General features: G+C 39.0%; 1 long non-coding RNA gene across 1 annotated transcript in view; it reads left to right on the top strand.

The window, feature by feature from the left end:
- The window catches only part of LOC144382892 (uncharacterized), a 43259-nt gene extending 33746 nt beyond the window's left edge, over nucleotides 1-9513 (top strand). The window contains exon 4 of the long non-coding RNA XR_013450475.1: nucleotides 9032-9513. This is a non-coding gene — a long non-coding RNA (uncharacterized LOC144382892). The remainder of the gene's footprint in view (nucleotides 1-9031) is intronic.
- The last annotated feature ends 8218 nt before the right edge of the window (nucleotides 9514-17731 follow it).

Below are 17731 nucleotides of genomic sequence, written 5' to 3'. Positions count from 1 at the left end.
TACTAATAGATCTGAAGAGAGAAATAGACAGCAATACAATAATAGTAGTGGACTTTAATACTCCACTTTCAACAATGGATAAATCATTCAGACAGAAAACCCACCAGGAAACTTAAACTACATGTTAGCAGACATTTACAGAACAGTCCATCCAACAGCAGCAGAATGCACATTCTGGTATACATGGAAATCATCTGATAGATCATATGTTAGGTCACAAAACAAATCTTAATAAATTTAAGAAGATTGAAATCATATCAAACATTTTTTTCTGATCAAAATGCTATGAAACTAGAAATAAAGTATGAGAAAAAAACTCGTGAATTGACAAATATGTGGAGATTAAACAACATGCTCCTGAACAGTGGGTCCAAAAAAGAGAAATTAAAATACCTTGACTTGTGACAAGAAACAAAATTGTAACTATGTGAGATGATAGATATTAACTAAACTTAACCATGGTAATCATTTCATAATATATACATATATCAAATAATTATGTTGCATGCCTTATATTTATAAGTGTTACATGTCAATTATATTTAAGTAAAACAGGCAAAAACTTGAAAAAAATAGAAACAAATGAAAATGGAAACACCACATACCAAAACTTCAGAGATGGAGCAAGAGCAGTTCTAAGAGGAAAGTTTATAGCAATAAATACCTACATTAAGAAAAAGGAGGGTGCCTGGGTGGCTCAGTTGTTTAAGCGACTGCCTTCGGCTCAGGTCATGATCCTGGAGTCCCGGGATCGAGTCCCGCATCAGGCTCCCTGCTCAGCGGGGAGTCTGCTATTCCCTCTGACCCTCCCCCCTCTCATGCTCTCTCTCTCTATCTCATTCTCTCTCTCAAATAAATAAATAAAAAATCTTAAAAAAAAAAAAAAAGAAGAAACAAAAATAAAAAAAAAAAAAAGAAAGAAAAAGGAAAGATCTGGGGCACCTGGGTGACTCAGTCCTTAAGCGTCTGCATTCGGCTCAGGTCATGATGCCAGGGTTGATCCCAGGGTCCTGGGATAGAGCCCCACATTGGGCTCCCTGCTCAGCAGGAAGCCTGCTTCTCCCTCTCCCACATCCCCTGCCTGTGTTCCCTCTCTCACTGTCTCTCTCTCTGTCAAATAAATAAATAAAATCTTAAAAAGAAAAAGGAAAGATCTCAAAATAAACAACCTAATTTAACACTTCAAGGAACTGGAAAAGAACAAACTAAGCTCAAAGTTAGTAGAAGAAAGGAAATAAAATCAGAACAGATATAAATGAAATAGAAGCAAAAAAGACAATAGAGACGATCAATGAAACTAAGAGCTGGGTTTTTTTGTTTTTTTTTTTGAAAACATAAACAAAATGGATAAAACTTTAGCTAAGAGAGAGGGAAGACTCAAAATCAGAAATAAAAGAGGAGATATCACAACTGATAACACAGAAAGGATCATAAGAAACTGCTATGAACAATTATACCCCAACATATTAGATAACCTAGAAGATATGGATATATTTCTAGAAACATACAACCTACCAAGACTGAATCATGAGGAAGCAAATTCTAAAGAGATTGATTACTAGGAAGGAGACTGAGTCAGTAATCAAAATCCTCCCAACAAATAAAAGCCCAGGATCAGATGGGTTCACCAGTGAATTCTACCAAACAGTTAAAACAGATTTAATATGAATCTTCTCAAACACTTCCAAAAAACATAAGAGGAATGAACACTTCCAAACTCATTTTATGAGGCCAGCATTACCTTGATACCAAAGCCAGACAGGAGCACCACAAGAAAAGAAAATTACAGGCTAATATTCCTGATGAATATAGAGGCAGAATTTCTCAACAAAATATTAGCAAAACAAATTCAACAGTACATTAAAAGAATCATACACCATGATCAAGTGGGATTTGTTTCTGGGAAGCAAGGATAGTTCAACATACACAAATCAATAAATGTGATATACCAGTTTAACAAAAAGAAGGATAAAAATCATATGATCATCTCAATAGATGCAGAAAAAGCTTTTAACAAAATTCAATATCCTCTCATGATGAAAACTTCCAACAAATTGGGACAGATGGAATGTACCTCAACATAATAAAGGCCACATATGACAAACCCACAACTAACATCATACTCAACAGTAAAAAGCTGAACACTTTTCCTCTAAGGTCAGGAATATGACAAAGATGCCCACCTTCATCACTTTCATTCAACACAGTACTGGAAGTCAGGGCCAGAGCAATTAGGCAAGGGGGAAAAAAAGGCATCCAAATCAGAAAAGAAGAAGTAAAGTTGTCTCTGTTTGCAGATGACATGATCTCCTATATAGAAAACCCTAAAGACTCCACCAAAAAACTATAAGACCCAATAAATGAATTCAGTAAGTTCAGGACATAATCAATATACAAAAATCAGTTGTGGGGGCGCCTGGGTGGCTCAGTCGGTTAAGCGTCTGCCTTCGACTCAGGTCATGATACCAGGGTCCTCAGATCGAGTCCCACATCAGGCTCCCTGCTCCGTGGGGAGCCTGCTTCTCCCTCTCCCACTCCCCCTGCTTGTGTTCCCTCTCTCGCTGTGTCTCTCTCTGTCAAATAAATAAATAAAATCTTAAAAGAAAAATCAGTTGTGTTTCCATTCACTAACAATCAACTATTGGAAAAAGAAAGAAGTAAAATCCCATTTACAAAAATAAAAAAAAAATCCCACTTACAGAAGCATCAAAAATAATAAAATACTTAGGAAAAAATTTAACCAAGGAGATGAAAGATCAGTACAATATTAACTATAAAACACAGATGAAAGAAATTTAAAAAGACAGAAATGGAAAGATACTCTGTGTTTCTGGATTAAAAGAATTAATATTGTTAAAATGTCCATACCACCCAAAGTGATCTACAGATTCAATGCAATCCCTATCAAAATTCCAATGGCATTTTTCATAGAGAAAAAACAATCCTAAAATCCATGTGGAACCACAAAAGAGTGAGTAGCCAATGCAATCTTGAGAAAGAACAAAGCTGGAGGCATCACACTTCTTCATTTCAAACTATATTACAAATCTATAGTATCGCTATAGTGATTTGCACAAAAACAAACACATAGAGTAACAGAACAGAATAGAGAGCCCAGAAATAGGCCCATGGGTATGTGGTCAATTCATTTTCGACAAAGGAGCCAAGAACATACAATGGGGCATAGACAGTCTCTTCAATAAATGGTGCAGGAAAACTGTATATCCACATGCAAAGGAATGAAACTGGATTCCTATCTTACGCCATACACAAAAATCAACTCAAAATGGATTAAAGATTTGAACATAAGACCTGAAGCCTTAGAACTCCTAGAAAGAAAAACATAGTGGGTAAGCTCCTTGACATTGGTCTTGGCAATGATTATTTTTTGGATATGACACCGAAAGCACAAACAACAAAAGAAAAATAAAACAAGTGGGACTTCATAAAACTAAAAAGTTTCTGTATAACAAAGGAAACTATCAACAAAATGAAAAGTCAACCTACAGAATGGGAGAAAATATTTGCAAACCACATATCCAATAAGGGGTTAATATCCAAAATATACAAGGAAACTTATATGACTCAATAGCACAAAAATCATAATCCAATTAAAAATGGGCAGAGGAACTGAATAGACAGTTTTCTAAAGAAGATATCCAGGGGCACCTGGGTGGCTCAGTTGGTTAAGCGGCTGCTTTCGGCTCAGGTCATGATCCCAGGGTCCTGGGATTGAGCCCTGCATCAGGCTCCCTGCTCAACAGAGAGCCTGCTTCTCCCTTTTCCTCTGCCTGCCACTCTGCCTACTTGTGCTCTCTATCTCTCTGTCAAATAAATAAATAAAAAATATCTTTAAAAAAAAAAAAAAAGAAGATATCCAAATGGCAACAGGTAGATGAAAAAGTGCTCAACGTCACTAATTACCAGGGTTATGCAAATCAAAACCACAAAGAGATATCACCTTATACCTGCTGGGATGACTATTATCAAAAAGACAAGAGACAATAAATACTGACAAGGATGTGGAGAAAAGGAAACTCTTATACCCTATAGATGGGAATGTAAAATGGTGCAACCTCTATGGAAAAGAATATAGAGATTGCTGAAGAAATTAAAAATAGAATTACCATATGATCCAGCAATCCCACTTCTGGGTATACATCTAAAGGAAATGAAATCACAATCTGTACTCCCATGTTCATTGCAGCATTATTCACATTAGCCATGGAATGGAAATACCCTACATGTCCACTGACTGATGAATGGATAAAGAAAATGTGGTATATATACACAAAGGAATATTATTCATCGTTATAAAAAAAGAAAATCCAGCTATTTGCAACAACATGGATAAACAATTATGTTACGTGAAATAAGCCAGACAAAGACAAATACTGCATGGTATCATTTATATGTGGAATCTAAAAAAAAAAAAGTCCGAAACAGAATCAGAGAGTAGAATAGTGGTTGCCTTGGATTGGGGCCTGGGGGAAATAGGGAAAGACCAGTATAAAGGCACAAACTTTCAGATATAAGATGAATAAGGTCCAAGGATCTAATGTATAACATGGTGACTATAGTTGATAATACTGTATTATATAACTGAAATTTGAAACTTGCTAAGAGAGTAGAACTGAAGTGTTCTCACCAAAAGAGAAAGGAAGGAAGGGAGGGAGGAAGGAAAGAAGGAAAAATGTAAATATGTGAGGTGATGTATGTGTTAATTAACTCAGTGTTGGGAATTCTTTCTACATATACAGTATGTCAAATCATCATATATACACTCTAAATATATTACAATTATATTTCTTTTTAAGATTTAGTTATTTATTTGATATAGAACATGCAAGCGGGGGGCAGGGGGGCAGAGGGAAAGAGAGACAATCTAAGCAGACTCCCCACTGAGCGCATAGCCAGAGGTGGGGCTCAATCCCACGACCCTGAGATCATGAGCTGAGCCAAAATCAAGAACCAGCCACTCAACCAACTGAGCCATCCAGGCAATCCTACAACTGCATTTCTCAGTTACACCTCAATAAAGCCAAAACAATAAATAAATACATACATATAAATACGTCATTTTTAATGACATATGACAACTGACATATAAATACATCAGTTACACCTCAATAAAGCCAGAACAATAAATAAATACATACATATAAATAACATCATTTAAATAATCACGAGCTGTTTTCTTTTCTCAAGAGGAAAGTGGCTTTGGAATACCACCTTACTTTTTAGAATAAATCGAATTCTATATCACATTACAAGGCATAAATTTCGCCTCAGTGATTTGGATCCATCTATAGATTTTCGTTCTTGTTTTTCTTCAGCTGTTTGGTAGAACTTATTGATACACTTGTTGTGTTATTTTTATCTGACCTACTATGTATCTCTTTGGCTTTTCATTGCCAGACTTCTCTGAATGGCACGAACCTTCCTGCCCCACCCCTCCGCCTCCATCCCCCGGAAGATAGCGTTCATTGCCATAGCCCTTGCTAACTGCTGTGAGCTCTACACGAATGCTGTCTGTCTGTGCATAAAGCTGGTCCATTTCCATAACAGTCCTGATCTTGATGGCATTTTGATGGCAAAGGTGCTTATGTACTTAGAGTTCCCACTCTACAATTAACTCACCATGATCTTTAACAGTAAATGTAAAAATTTCATTTTGGTTCACTGTACCCCAATAATGAAAATTAACATATATCTTTCCATTATTTGGCTGAGCCAAATAGGAAATTCCTTGTGGGCTCTGTCTGAGCCTAGATTTGAAATAATAAATACTACCATATCAAAAAAATCTTGCAAATCTTGCTTCTAGCTGCCATCTTAAAAATTATGTGATGCAGTGTGCTATAAAAGTGATTTGGTATATAACATGTACTGAGGTGAAAAGCTATATTTCTTGGAGTTCTGTGGGTGAGCTGGGTTTATGGTACAAAAGTAGATATGAAAGTTACATGAATATTTAATGATACAATTTTCTGGTTGTCACACATTTGTAAATCTGCAAACTCCTTAACATCATTGCACAGTAAACAAAAAATATTTCCTGTATGCAAATTTGCAAGGAATATCCGTTTCTTAAAGGCCCTTACTTTGTTTGACTGTTTTGTTTTAGTAACAGCTTTGCTTCAAGTGTGCAGAGAACCCTTTGAAACAACGGATTTCAGTGGGAAGAAGTGGAAATTTTTGCCACCCATGGGACATTTGGCAATGTCTTGAGACGGCATTAGTTGTCACAACTGGGGGGATGCTACTGACATCTACTGGGTAAAAGCCAGAACTGCTGCTAAACATCCTCAAATGCACAGGTTCAGCCCCACAACGAAGAATTCTCTCGTCCCCATGTCAACAGTGCTAGGTTTGAGACACTCTGATTTAAAATGCTTAATATATATCATCTATCTAATATTATTTATAATATGAATAATATTATAGACTTAAGAATGAGTTTCAAAAGTATGCAGGTGTTCCTCAAAAAGTTAGACACAGAATTACCTCATGGCCCCACAATTCCACTCCTAGGTATACACCCAAAAGAACTGAAAACAGGTATTCCAACACATACATGTACAGGCATGTTCATAGCAGCACTATTCACAATAGTCACAATGTGGAAACAGTCCAAATATCCATCAACTGCTGAATGGATAAACAAATCGTGTTATGTAAATTTTATTCAGCCATAAAAAGCATGAAGTACTGATATATGCTACATAGTGGAACCTAGAAAACATTATCTAATTCAAAGAAGCCAGACACAAAGTCTTATTATTGTATGATTCCATTTGTATGAAATATTCAAAATCGATAAATCCAGAGACAGAATACAGACTGGTGGTTACCAAGGACTGGGGGAAGGCAGGAATAAGGAATGACTACTCAATGAATATAAACTTTACTTTGGGGTGGCAGAAGTGTTTTGGATCTAGATGTAGATGGAGGTTGCACAATATTGTGAATGTCCTAAATATCACTTATTGTTCACTTTATTTATTTATTTTTTTGACAGAGAGAGACACAGCGAGAGAGGGAACGCAAGCAGGGGGAGTGGGAGAGGGAGAAGCAGGCTCCCCGCGGAGCAGGGAGCCCGATGCGGGGCTCGATCCCAGGACCCTGGGATCATGACCTGAACCAAAGGCAGACGCTTAACGACTGAGCCACCCAGGCGCCCCTTATTGTTCACTTTAAAATAATTTTATGTTAGGTGAATTTCACCTCGGTAAATTTAATGGATGTCAGGAGTCAGAAGCCCAATGGACGGTGCCACACTGGCGCCTTAGATTGATTTATATTTGGCCAATTATTTCTAGAGGCCTGAGGTATGCAAAGTTTGTGTTTGACTGCTGCTTCTGACTTGCCTTTAGATGCCTGATTTCCTCTTGGTGAAAAGTCCTTGGCTAAACTATTGGTTGGCAAGCATTTAAAAGACTATCACCTCTGTGAGACTAATTGACTTTTAAGACAGGAATAAAAAGATAGGAGTCAGAAGATCTGGATTCAAAGTCCTGGCCAGAGTCCCTCTCAAGCCATGTGAAAGGTCTTAATCTCTCTGAAGCCCATGTTCCACTTCTGCATAATGAATGTGATAATCATGTACCTGACAAACCTGCTAGAAAATCTGAATGATGTATATGAAAAAACCATATTGTGTAAATGGTAAGGTGCTCCAAAGGTATTCTTTTCACAAGTAAAGTGTAAGAACCTTATATATTGAGCCTTTGCTCTTTTATACATGAACATTTGCTTGGCACCTTATCACTCCTTGCATTGCTTGACAAGATTTACATGTTTGCTTTTTTCCTCCCATTTAATGTATACAACAACCCTTTGAAGAAAGTACTAGTATTATCCCAGTTTTCCAAAGGAGGAAAGACAGGCTTAAATTAAGTTACTCCCTGTAGTCACATAGTAAGTGACAGAGCTGGGATTTGAGCCCAGGTCTGACCGACTCCAAAGGCCTTACTCTTAACCACTATGTCCACTCTTATACCATCTCAGCCCTTCCTGCCTTCCTTCCTTCACCATTTCAGTGTCTCAAGGGTCACAAGTTTAACCCAAGTGATCTCATCAGTTTCTAAAGTATTTACACTTTCTGAACTTGTGTGCCAATCATGTCCTGCTGTGTGGCATTTTTTGTATTTTTGTCTCATGTTGCTATTTGTCTTACTGTTGTCTTCTGTTGCAGCAAGTAAAAAAATGATTGCTATTCAAGCTGGTAATTCCCTCAAAGACAGAATTGACTTTATTTAACGTTACTTTTATCAGCTCTCTGAATGTGGAGCTCCATAAGGGCAGAGACCAAGTCTGTTTGATTTGTTACCAAAGCCCTAAGAGCTAACACTGTGCCTAACACACACACACACACACACACACACACACACACAGTTGTTTAATATTTGTTGAAGAACAAAAAAGATGAAACTCGAAGGGTTTGGGCAGGAATACCTGGGGCACAACAAAAGGAGAGAAAATGTCTGCCAAATCAAAGAAACTAAAGCACTTATAATTCCTGGTACAAAATAAGTTTTTAATCAGTGTTAGTTATTATTGCTACATAAGTATAATATGAATAGGGTGGGGTTTATGGATAAGTAGAAAATGGGAAGCAAAAAAGAAAGAAAGAAGCAATGGAGCAAAATGATGCTGGGCTAGGGCTGTTTGTGAAGAGATGGCCAGTGTAGATGTGTGCAGTGTAGATGGTGTGGTATAGGCAGTCCGGTGAGCAGAGAGTCTCATTTTATATAGGATGTGGGTGCAAAACCATTTCCATTAAATCTTATCAGATGGGGGATTCTCCAGTGGATTGGGTGACTTTTGGAACATCAAAACAGCTAAACCTCAAGTTATACTTCTATGGTTATATTTATTTCATGTCCTCCCAGCTGGATTGTAAATTTTTGCAACTAGAAATGACAAGAAATGAGTTGAATTTGTATGGCACTTTTCTATGTATAAATTCCTTTCGTTCGTTCTTTCTTTCTTTCTTTCTTTCTTTCTTTCTTTCTTTCTTTCGGGGTAGAGGGAGAAGAAGAGAGAGAATCTTAAGCAGGTTCCACACCCAGCATGGAGCCTGACGCTGGACTCCATCTCATGATCCTAAGATCATGACCCTGAGATCATGACCTGAGCTGAAATCAAGAGTCATATGCATAAGCGGCTGAACCATCCAGGTGTCCCTACACTAACTCATTGGAACTAAGGAAACCTTCTGTGGTAGCTGTGATGGTGTCACTCCCCACCCCTCCATTTTACAGACAAGGAAATTCAGGCAGAGAGAGGTTAAATACTTGCTCTTGGTTACAGAGCTAACAAGGACCTAAGCCAGCCTTGTATAGTGAAAAGGACATGGTTTATTAAGGCTTTTCACTGTCTGGGTGAAATCTAGCTTTCCAATCTAGTTCTTACCACTGTCTCATGTACACCCGTCTAAGTACACAATCAGCACACAAAACTACTGACTTTCCCTAAGAAATCTACACTTAAGTGACTTTGAAAAAGGTGCCTAACTTCACCTCTCAGACCTTCTGTTCTCACGGTTATACATATGAAGATAAAATGGCTTTGTTAAAGGGTTGTTGTGGAGATTAAATGCCTAAACTTTAAAGCACTTGGAACATAGAGATGTTTAAAGAATGTTCTCTCCTTGGTTTCCTGGCTTTATTTCTCTTTCATATTTTCCAACTCAAAGTTCAATACTTCCTGCATAACTCTGTCATATATTCCTTATATTTCTCTGCTACTTTGATGGAACCTGACTCCATGTCCTTTGCATGTCCTACTGCTCTCTTGGGGACAAAGATAGTCTCAGAAGGGTGGGGCTAGAGGCTGGTAGTTGCTCAGGTTGGCTTGAAGCATCATGACAGGAGCCCCCTGCCATGTTTAGGGCACAAGGCCAAAGAGCAGAAGCCAAATTTGTTCTCAGGCGATGGGGGTGAGGTAGATCAGGGAACAGGGACAACTAGGTCATCATATGATTTCAACACAAATACCAGACACTCATGGTAACCATTTGTCACCAACAAGAAAAGCATGATGTAGGAAATTTATTAGAAACCACCCATGTTGTAGCTTACATTTTTCATTAGACTGAATAACTTCTATCAGTTTTTATTTTTAAAAACTCAGCTCTTGCTTCCAGAAAGGCAAGAATTCCCAAAATTCATTGAATTCCCCAAATTCATTTTTTCACTGTCTCAAGGCTCATGCCTATCACATTCATCAGTACAGAGATTTACTTTGACTATAAAAATCCTTTCCATGTATTTTAAGCAGGAATCAAAGCAGAATATTGAAGCCATTTTTAACATATAGAACAGCAATTTCTTTGCTGAAATCATGTTTCCGCTTGTCAAGAGCTGTCATTCCCTCAGGGGAAGTAAACATTTATGTCTGTGGCACTGAATGCCTCATAAAGAAACAGTAGAGGAGGGTAGTCCTCTTTTCTATGGTGACAAGACTAAGATTTGAATTATTCATTAAATGAAAGATATTAATTTATGATTAACCAAACTCAGAGGATGATGCAGAAAATTTCCCAAAGAACATATTATCCTTCAGATATTTGACATTTGAGGGCTCCTGTATTCATGGTTTCAGAAGCAAATCTATGACTCTGTGAATGGGCAAATTATCCTTCAGCTACATGGCTATAATTTATAGAACAAACAACTATACCAATTTATTTCCTTAGGGGATTTCAGAGACCAGTTAAAAGTTTAAAAGAATTTTTTAAGGTAGCTAGAAAATGGAAGGCATTATCATAGTCATGTTTTTAGAAAGGCAAAATGCTCAGCACCATTGCATAGCTGCATCCCACCAGGCTGGTGGCCACCATTATTATGAGTTTGTTGCAAATACATTTGGCTTCCTGGCTGTCTCCCACTGCTGTAGACCACAGGCCGTGGCATTGTTGAACCACTCACATGTGTCTGGCTCTGTATCAGAGTGCTGACTGAGTCCAGCGGTGCTTAACAAAGTCTTAGAAGGGGTGGGAGAAATGCTCAGAACTTCAAACCACCATAATAGTCACACATGAAAATTTCACTTAATTACTATTAATAATAACAACTAGCATTTGCTGAGTGCTTACTATATGCCAGGCACTGGGTACTACCTGACTGAGTCCTGACAAAAACCCTATGAAGCATCCTACAATTGTAAAGCCTTGGCCATAGCCACTGTTGCCATCTGGCCCCGACACGTGCAGGACTGCAGAGGCTCTGGCTTCCCAAGAAGCTACCTAGTAAGGCTGGGTAATACAATCCAGAAGTGCTGGGGCATTAGTCTGGGGGTATGGTAAAACTCAACCAATAAGAGACGGGAGACAGAAAGAAGCCAGCATTTTAAACTCTGCCTCCTGTGTGGTGGATGGTTCTGAGAAGCAGTAGCTTTGTAAGTACTCTCTGGAGATGCCGCATAAGATGAAACAATCAGCTTCTGTTTGCAATGAAGCTATGGCCATCTTGGTAATACATCCCTTATGTTTGTTTTTACTTTTTTCACTACCTCACTTCTGTTTCTCTCTCTCTCTCTCTCTCTCTCTCTCTCTCTCTCTCTCACCTCCCTGGGGAATTGCACTCATCAGTAAAGCATTTGCACATAATCTTTTGCTTCAAGCTTTATTTTCTTAGGACCCTCAGTTAAAAATGCTGGTACCAGAAGTGGTCTTTAAGAGCAGACCCCCAAAATGGCAATAGCCCACCTATCTGAAAGCAATAGGAATGATTTTCCTGATGGCAAGTGGATAATAATTCCTGCAATGCAGTGGCATGCATCACTGTTACCAAAGATTTTACCTACAGTTAATTTGGATGAGGTGCAAGTGGAAGATAAGGGACTGGGGTACCAAGTGGATGCTGTATTTGATTGGTATGGGTGAAATGATAATGATAAGAATTGAGGAATAGACTGGTTGCTTCTAACAGCATTACAAGCCTTACAATACACACACACACACACACACACACACACACACACTAGTTTGAAGCAGCTAATTGCCAATGTAAGAACATTATGAAAGCCAGAGGACTTCTGTGGCAACCATAAAGGAGACTCCCATCTCTTGTAACAGTAAATCAGACACTGTTGAAAATTAGGTTCAAGATTTAGAGTGGCAGAATTGCAAAAGAAATTGAATGCATAGTTTCAACAGGTCTCCCATGTCAAAGTCTTTTCCAGATAGGAAAAATGTGAGACCGTAAGACCTGGACAATGAATATATGGGTGGCTGAGCCACAGAACCTTGAGCTCCCAATTGTCCCTAAATCTCCTTACCTAAAAGAGGCAGACCATTTCCTCTTAACAGAGGAAAACAACCTCCCCTTGCCTAGAGATCATATATGAACTCACCTGAAATAGATTCATTGCAAGATGACTCTTGTTTTCTTCAAGACAGGCCTCCATCACCCTTTTGGCCTTCAGTCTGACAGCCAGTGTCAGAGCTCTGCCCAGCCTGAGCAGGGGGACATGTCCTGCTGCAGACGGAATTTGCCTAATTTCCAAAAGAATTGTAGGACCTGAGAATATGTGGGGATCAGAATAATATAGGAAGGAGCTTGACAAAAGTGAAGCAGAGCCAGATCTGAAGAGACTTTGGTTCTACTTGTGGTAAAAGATTGAGATATCTCAGATGCGATGTTCTCTTGAATAATGTTGGTTGTAGGAAAATAACCCAGGACTGAATCTCCCACCTACACTGTTTAAACCTGTAATATTTCATCAACTCAATCATTCTATAGAAGGGTGTCTTAACTGACCTCCAGATGTATTCAGAAAGTGGCAGTGTCGAGAACCCAAGGAACAGTAGCACTTTGGTAAGCCACAGGCACGAACTGAGATGCACAAGGACTTTCATTGTTTTGGTAGGCATGTGGGGTAGGTGTGCCAGGAATGTAGAGTAAGAGGAAAAGGAGATTACAACTAGGAGGGGATAGAATGGGGCTTATCCATCAGTTAGAACCAATGGTCTAGTTCTGAGTTTCTTTGGAAAGAAGGCTTAGTTTTAGAAAAAGTTCTAAACTCATGAAAAAATTTAAGAGACTAGGATTATTCACTATATTCCAAAACTCAGGGGGAAAAATGTAGCCATGGGGCTGGGGAACAGGCCATTTTTTCTCTCTTTCCCCTCTGCCTCCATGTAGCCTGGGGACCCCAAAGGCTCCGGATACTACCATCATAATTTTGATTACCATCAGTGACTACTGTGCCTGGAGGAATGACTTTCTCCCAGAGGTCACTGGTAGTAGAAGTGAGAGCCAAACCTCTCAACCAAGTAGCTGGAGCAAGAGAATTCAATACCTGTAGGAACACCAGCAAAAATTGGATGAGACTTTGGTATTAGAAGCTAAGGCCTCAAGGCATAATAAACTGATTAATGATCCTCCAAAGATGTCTATGTTCTAATCCCTGGGATCTGTGAATATGCTGCCCTATGTGGAAGAAGGCACTTTGCAGATGTGATTAAGGTTAGGAACCTTGGGATGTGGAGATTATCTGGGATTGTTCCAGTGGGCTCATTGTAAGCACATGAGCCCTTAAAAGTGGATCTTTCCCAGCTGTGGTCAGAAAGGAAGAAAGAGATATAACAACAGCAGAAGGGTCAATGAGATTCTACATTGCTGGTTTTGAAGATGGAGGAAGAAGGTATGAACAAAGGAAGCTGTAAAAGGTAAAGAGAGGGATTCCCTTCCTAGAGCCACCAGAAAGGATAGCCATGCTGACACCTTGATTTTAGTCCAAAGAGACCTGTGTTGCACTTCTAAATTGTGTTGCACTTACAGAATTGTAAGATAATCAGTTTGTGTTGTTTTAAGCTACTAAGTTTGTGGTAATTTGTTATGGCATCAATAGAAAACAAATACACAAGACAACTAATGTAGTGGATAAGAGATCTCATAATTGGGACCAATGTCAGTGTGATGAAAGGCAAGGATCCTCAGCAAGATGACTCAAAATAAATGTATAACAAGACACATTGTAGTAAAACTTTAGGTCTCCAAATACAAAGAACAAAATTTCAACAGAAGAGAGAAAAGACAGATTAACTACAAAGACACAGCAATTGGACAATGAATTTCTCATCAGCATAATTAAAGACCAAAACATAATGGGATCAATTCTTCAAAGTACTGAGGGAAATAATGGTCAAACTAGACTTCTATCCCTAGCTAAACTAAAGGAGAACTAAAGATATTTTCAGACAAAGAAAGACTGATGATTTTTCATTCATCTATCCCTGAAGGAGCAAATGAAGGGTGTATTTCAGGAAGTTGGTACTTCTACATCACTTAGTAATGTTCTTTTGTAAGTGCAGTTTCACTTGGGAAAGCTCAAAGAAAGGCTGATGGGGTCAGCTGACATACCAGCATAAAGAAAGAGGCATTCAATTTTTTAAAAGAAAATAAGCTTCTTCTATATTCACTGCATGATATTAAAAATATTTTAATTTTTTTGTCATTCAATCTACAATTTTTATTTTTTATTTTTTTTAAAGATTTTATTATTTTAGAGAGAAGGTGGGGGAGGGACAGAGGGAGAGAGAGACTCTCAGGCAGACTCCCCGCTGAGCGTGGAGCCTGGCATGGAGCTCGATCCCACGACCCTGAGATCATGACCTGAGCCAAAATCAAAAGTTGGACACTCAACTGACTGAGCCACCCAGGTGCACCAATCAACAATTTTTATTAATCACCAATCATGGGGGAAGCAGCTTCTCATGACCACATTAGTGAACTTCTGAGTTCCTGTAGTTACATGCTTTATGTAAGAAAACGTATTATAACATCAAAACAATCACCTAGGAACCAACCACAAATAAGATTAAATCATTTACCACCCATCTCTCTCTCCAGACATCCCTTGAAGTTTTTCAGTGCATGACCTATGTGACTGTAGGAAGTGGGCCTTTCCTCTTTAGACTAATTTCTATCCTCTCCCAATAATTTTTTTAATACTTCAGTCTCTATGCAAATACAAATCACCTGCAAATTGAAATTAAAATTCTTATATATAAGATACAGAATTTCTAGAAATAAATGTGATAATATTACACAAAACTTTTGACAATGAAGGGTTATGCCCAATTAAAGACCAGCTCACAGATGAAGAAAGAATCAACAAAGATAATGACATAGTGCAACCAAACCAATGTGAGTTGGCTCCTTGGTGAGTCACAGATAGAAACTATGCTCAGGGGAGTGGTCCCACAAAGGAAACTTTATTTGCAGCAAATAAGGAGATCATGGGGAATAACTTCCAAAGCCATGACTCCCCAAGCAAGGGTGAATGGGTTCTTTTTATTTAGGGTTAAGATGAATATTTAGATAGGGAAGCCTTGTCATCGTATGTAGAGGTGGGCATAAGCCATGTATGCGCCTTAAGGAAATATGCCTATACATACATTGTAGGTTATGTAAATGAGGCTTGTGCTCCTCCTTGGATGGAGATTTTAGAATGATAATAAAGTAAAGGTACTTGTCAATCATTCTAGAGGTTACACCATGGTCTGTCTTCTCAGGCATAAGTTGGGGGTTATACTCAAAGCGATGTGGGTGGTCTGGGCTGGCTGGAGGTCCTGCAGGGCAGTCCCTGTTGCTTGAGGGGTGGTTTCAGTTTCATTTCATTTCAGTTCCATTTGCCCGTGCATAGAATCGCCTAAGCAGGGCAGTCTCTGCTGCAGGAGGAGGTGTAGGTGGCCTGAGCGCTGGACTCCAAGCATCCTTGTTCCCCAGCAGCAGCAGCAGTCCCTGCTGCCTTCCTCCCCATAGGTGAGCCTCCCACCCACTAAGAATATTTTTAAAATACTGGTTTGGAGGATGCCAAATTATTAGCCTGTCCAGGAAGGTGCTGTCAGGACCCTGTTCATGACGATGCACAATGGGAATGTTACCTACTAGAGCTAATAAAAGTTGACCTTTCTGGAATCCCCAGGGAGATACTGAAAAAGGGAGGATCTGGAAGGTAATTGACTTTTTTCCCCTGATTTCACTCCCCACTTTATATTTAAAACGATTAAAAAATTTTTTTAATTCATAAAAGAGAGTCTCACCTCTGCTCACAAATGATTAACTGGTATGAAAAATGTCCTCCTACAGTAAATAATTAGGAACCTGGACAAAATATTAAATTACTGTTTTTGGACATTAGACAATAATCAGTGAAGAACTGTGACCCCTGAGAGAATGGATGCAAGCAAGGTGAGCCCTAAATCTATCCTCCCTTAATGTTGTGCTACCCAGGAAAGATCCATATCCTCTGTGGCCAAACTTCTTGGAGAAGTAAAGTTCACTTGCTCTTTCTACTTCCTCACCTTCCATTCATTCCACAGCCAAGTGCAATTGAATTGTCATCACAACCACCTTATTAAATGCTCTCACACGCGTACCAGTCCTTATTTCATCGGGCATCTCTGCAGAAAGACCCTTGAAACAACCCCTTCCCTTTAAAAAAAAAAAATCATCTTAACCATTTTTAAGTGTACAGTATGGTAGTGTTAACCATATGCTCATTGTTAAAAAGTTCTCTAGAATTTTTTCATCTTGCAAAATTGAAACTCATACCCACTGAATAACAACTCCTCTCTCCTCCTTCCCCGAGACCCTGGCAACCACCATTCTACTTTCTGGTTCTATAAATTTGACTATTTTAGATACCTCATAAGTAGAATCATGCAGTATTTGTCTTTCTGTGGTGGCTTATTTCACTTCGCATAATGTCCCAAGATTCACCCATGTTGTAACATATAACAGGATTTCCTCCTTCTTTAAGGTTGAATAATATTCCTTTGTATGTATTTACCATATTTTCTTAATTCATTCATCTATCCATGGACCTTTAGGTTGCTTCCACCTGGCTATTATTAAAAATGCTGCCATGAGCGTGGATGTGCAAATCCCTTCCTTGAAATTCATCTCTTTGTTTTCATTACACCAAACTTCCTTGTTTACCTACATCTCTGGCTGCTGTTCTCTGTTTGCTTCATTAGCTTCCCCCCCACCGCCACCACTTGCTCTTTGTATGCTAAGTACTTTCAGGGATTTTGTCAATGGACTTTTCTTACTCCTTTATTTATGTCTTGATTTAAAAAGATAATTCAGGGGAGCCTGGGTGGCTCAGTCAGGCGACTGACTCTTGATTTCAGCTCAGGTCATGATCTCAGGGTGGTCAGATGAGCCCAGGACGTTGGGCTCCCCGCTCAGTGGGGAGTCTGAGATTCTCTCTCTCTCTCTCTCCCTCTGCCCCTTCCCCAGCTTCCCCTCTAAATAAATAAAAATTTTTAAAAAATACAAAGCTAATTCACAGGCTTTCTTGTTCTTCTAAGCTTCTAGAACTATATTTCTAACAGTTTGCCAAACATTTCCCCCTGCGTGTTCCAGTGATATCTCAAACTAAATATGTCCAAAATCAAATGCACATTAACATGCATTTAGTGCTTTTCTACTCTGTCAGCTCTAAGTTATGTTGTAGGTATGCAAAGATGAGTAACTGTACACTTCCTTCCCAAATATGCGCCTCCTCCTGCACTCTCTGTTTTGTAAATACCATCACCATTCCCAGTCACCCTGGGAAAGGCCTCTTGGTCACCTCACATCTCTTTCCTCTCCACCTCCTATTGATTCTCCCAAACTTCTACTTCCTCTGCCTCCCTTTCTCATTCTTTCGCCCCTAGATCATCACAGCTGCTTCCTAATTGGCCTTCCGACCAGCTGTCACACCACTGCCA

Source organism: Halichoerus grypus, chromosome 8 (assembly GCF_964656455.1).
Source record: "Halichoerus grypus chromosome 8, mHalGry1.hap1.1, whole genome shotgun sequence".
NCBI lineage: Eukaryota > Metazoa > Chordata > Mammalia > Carnivora > Phocidae > Halichoerus > Halichoerus grypus.
Note: the sequence above shows the minus strand (reverse complement) of the source record. Positions and strands in the feature narration are given on the sequence as shown.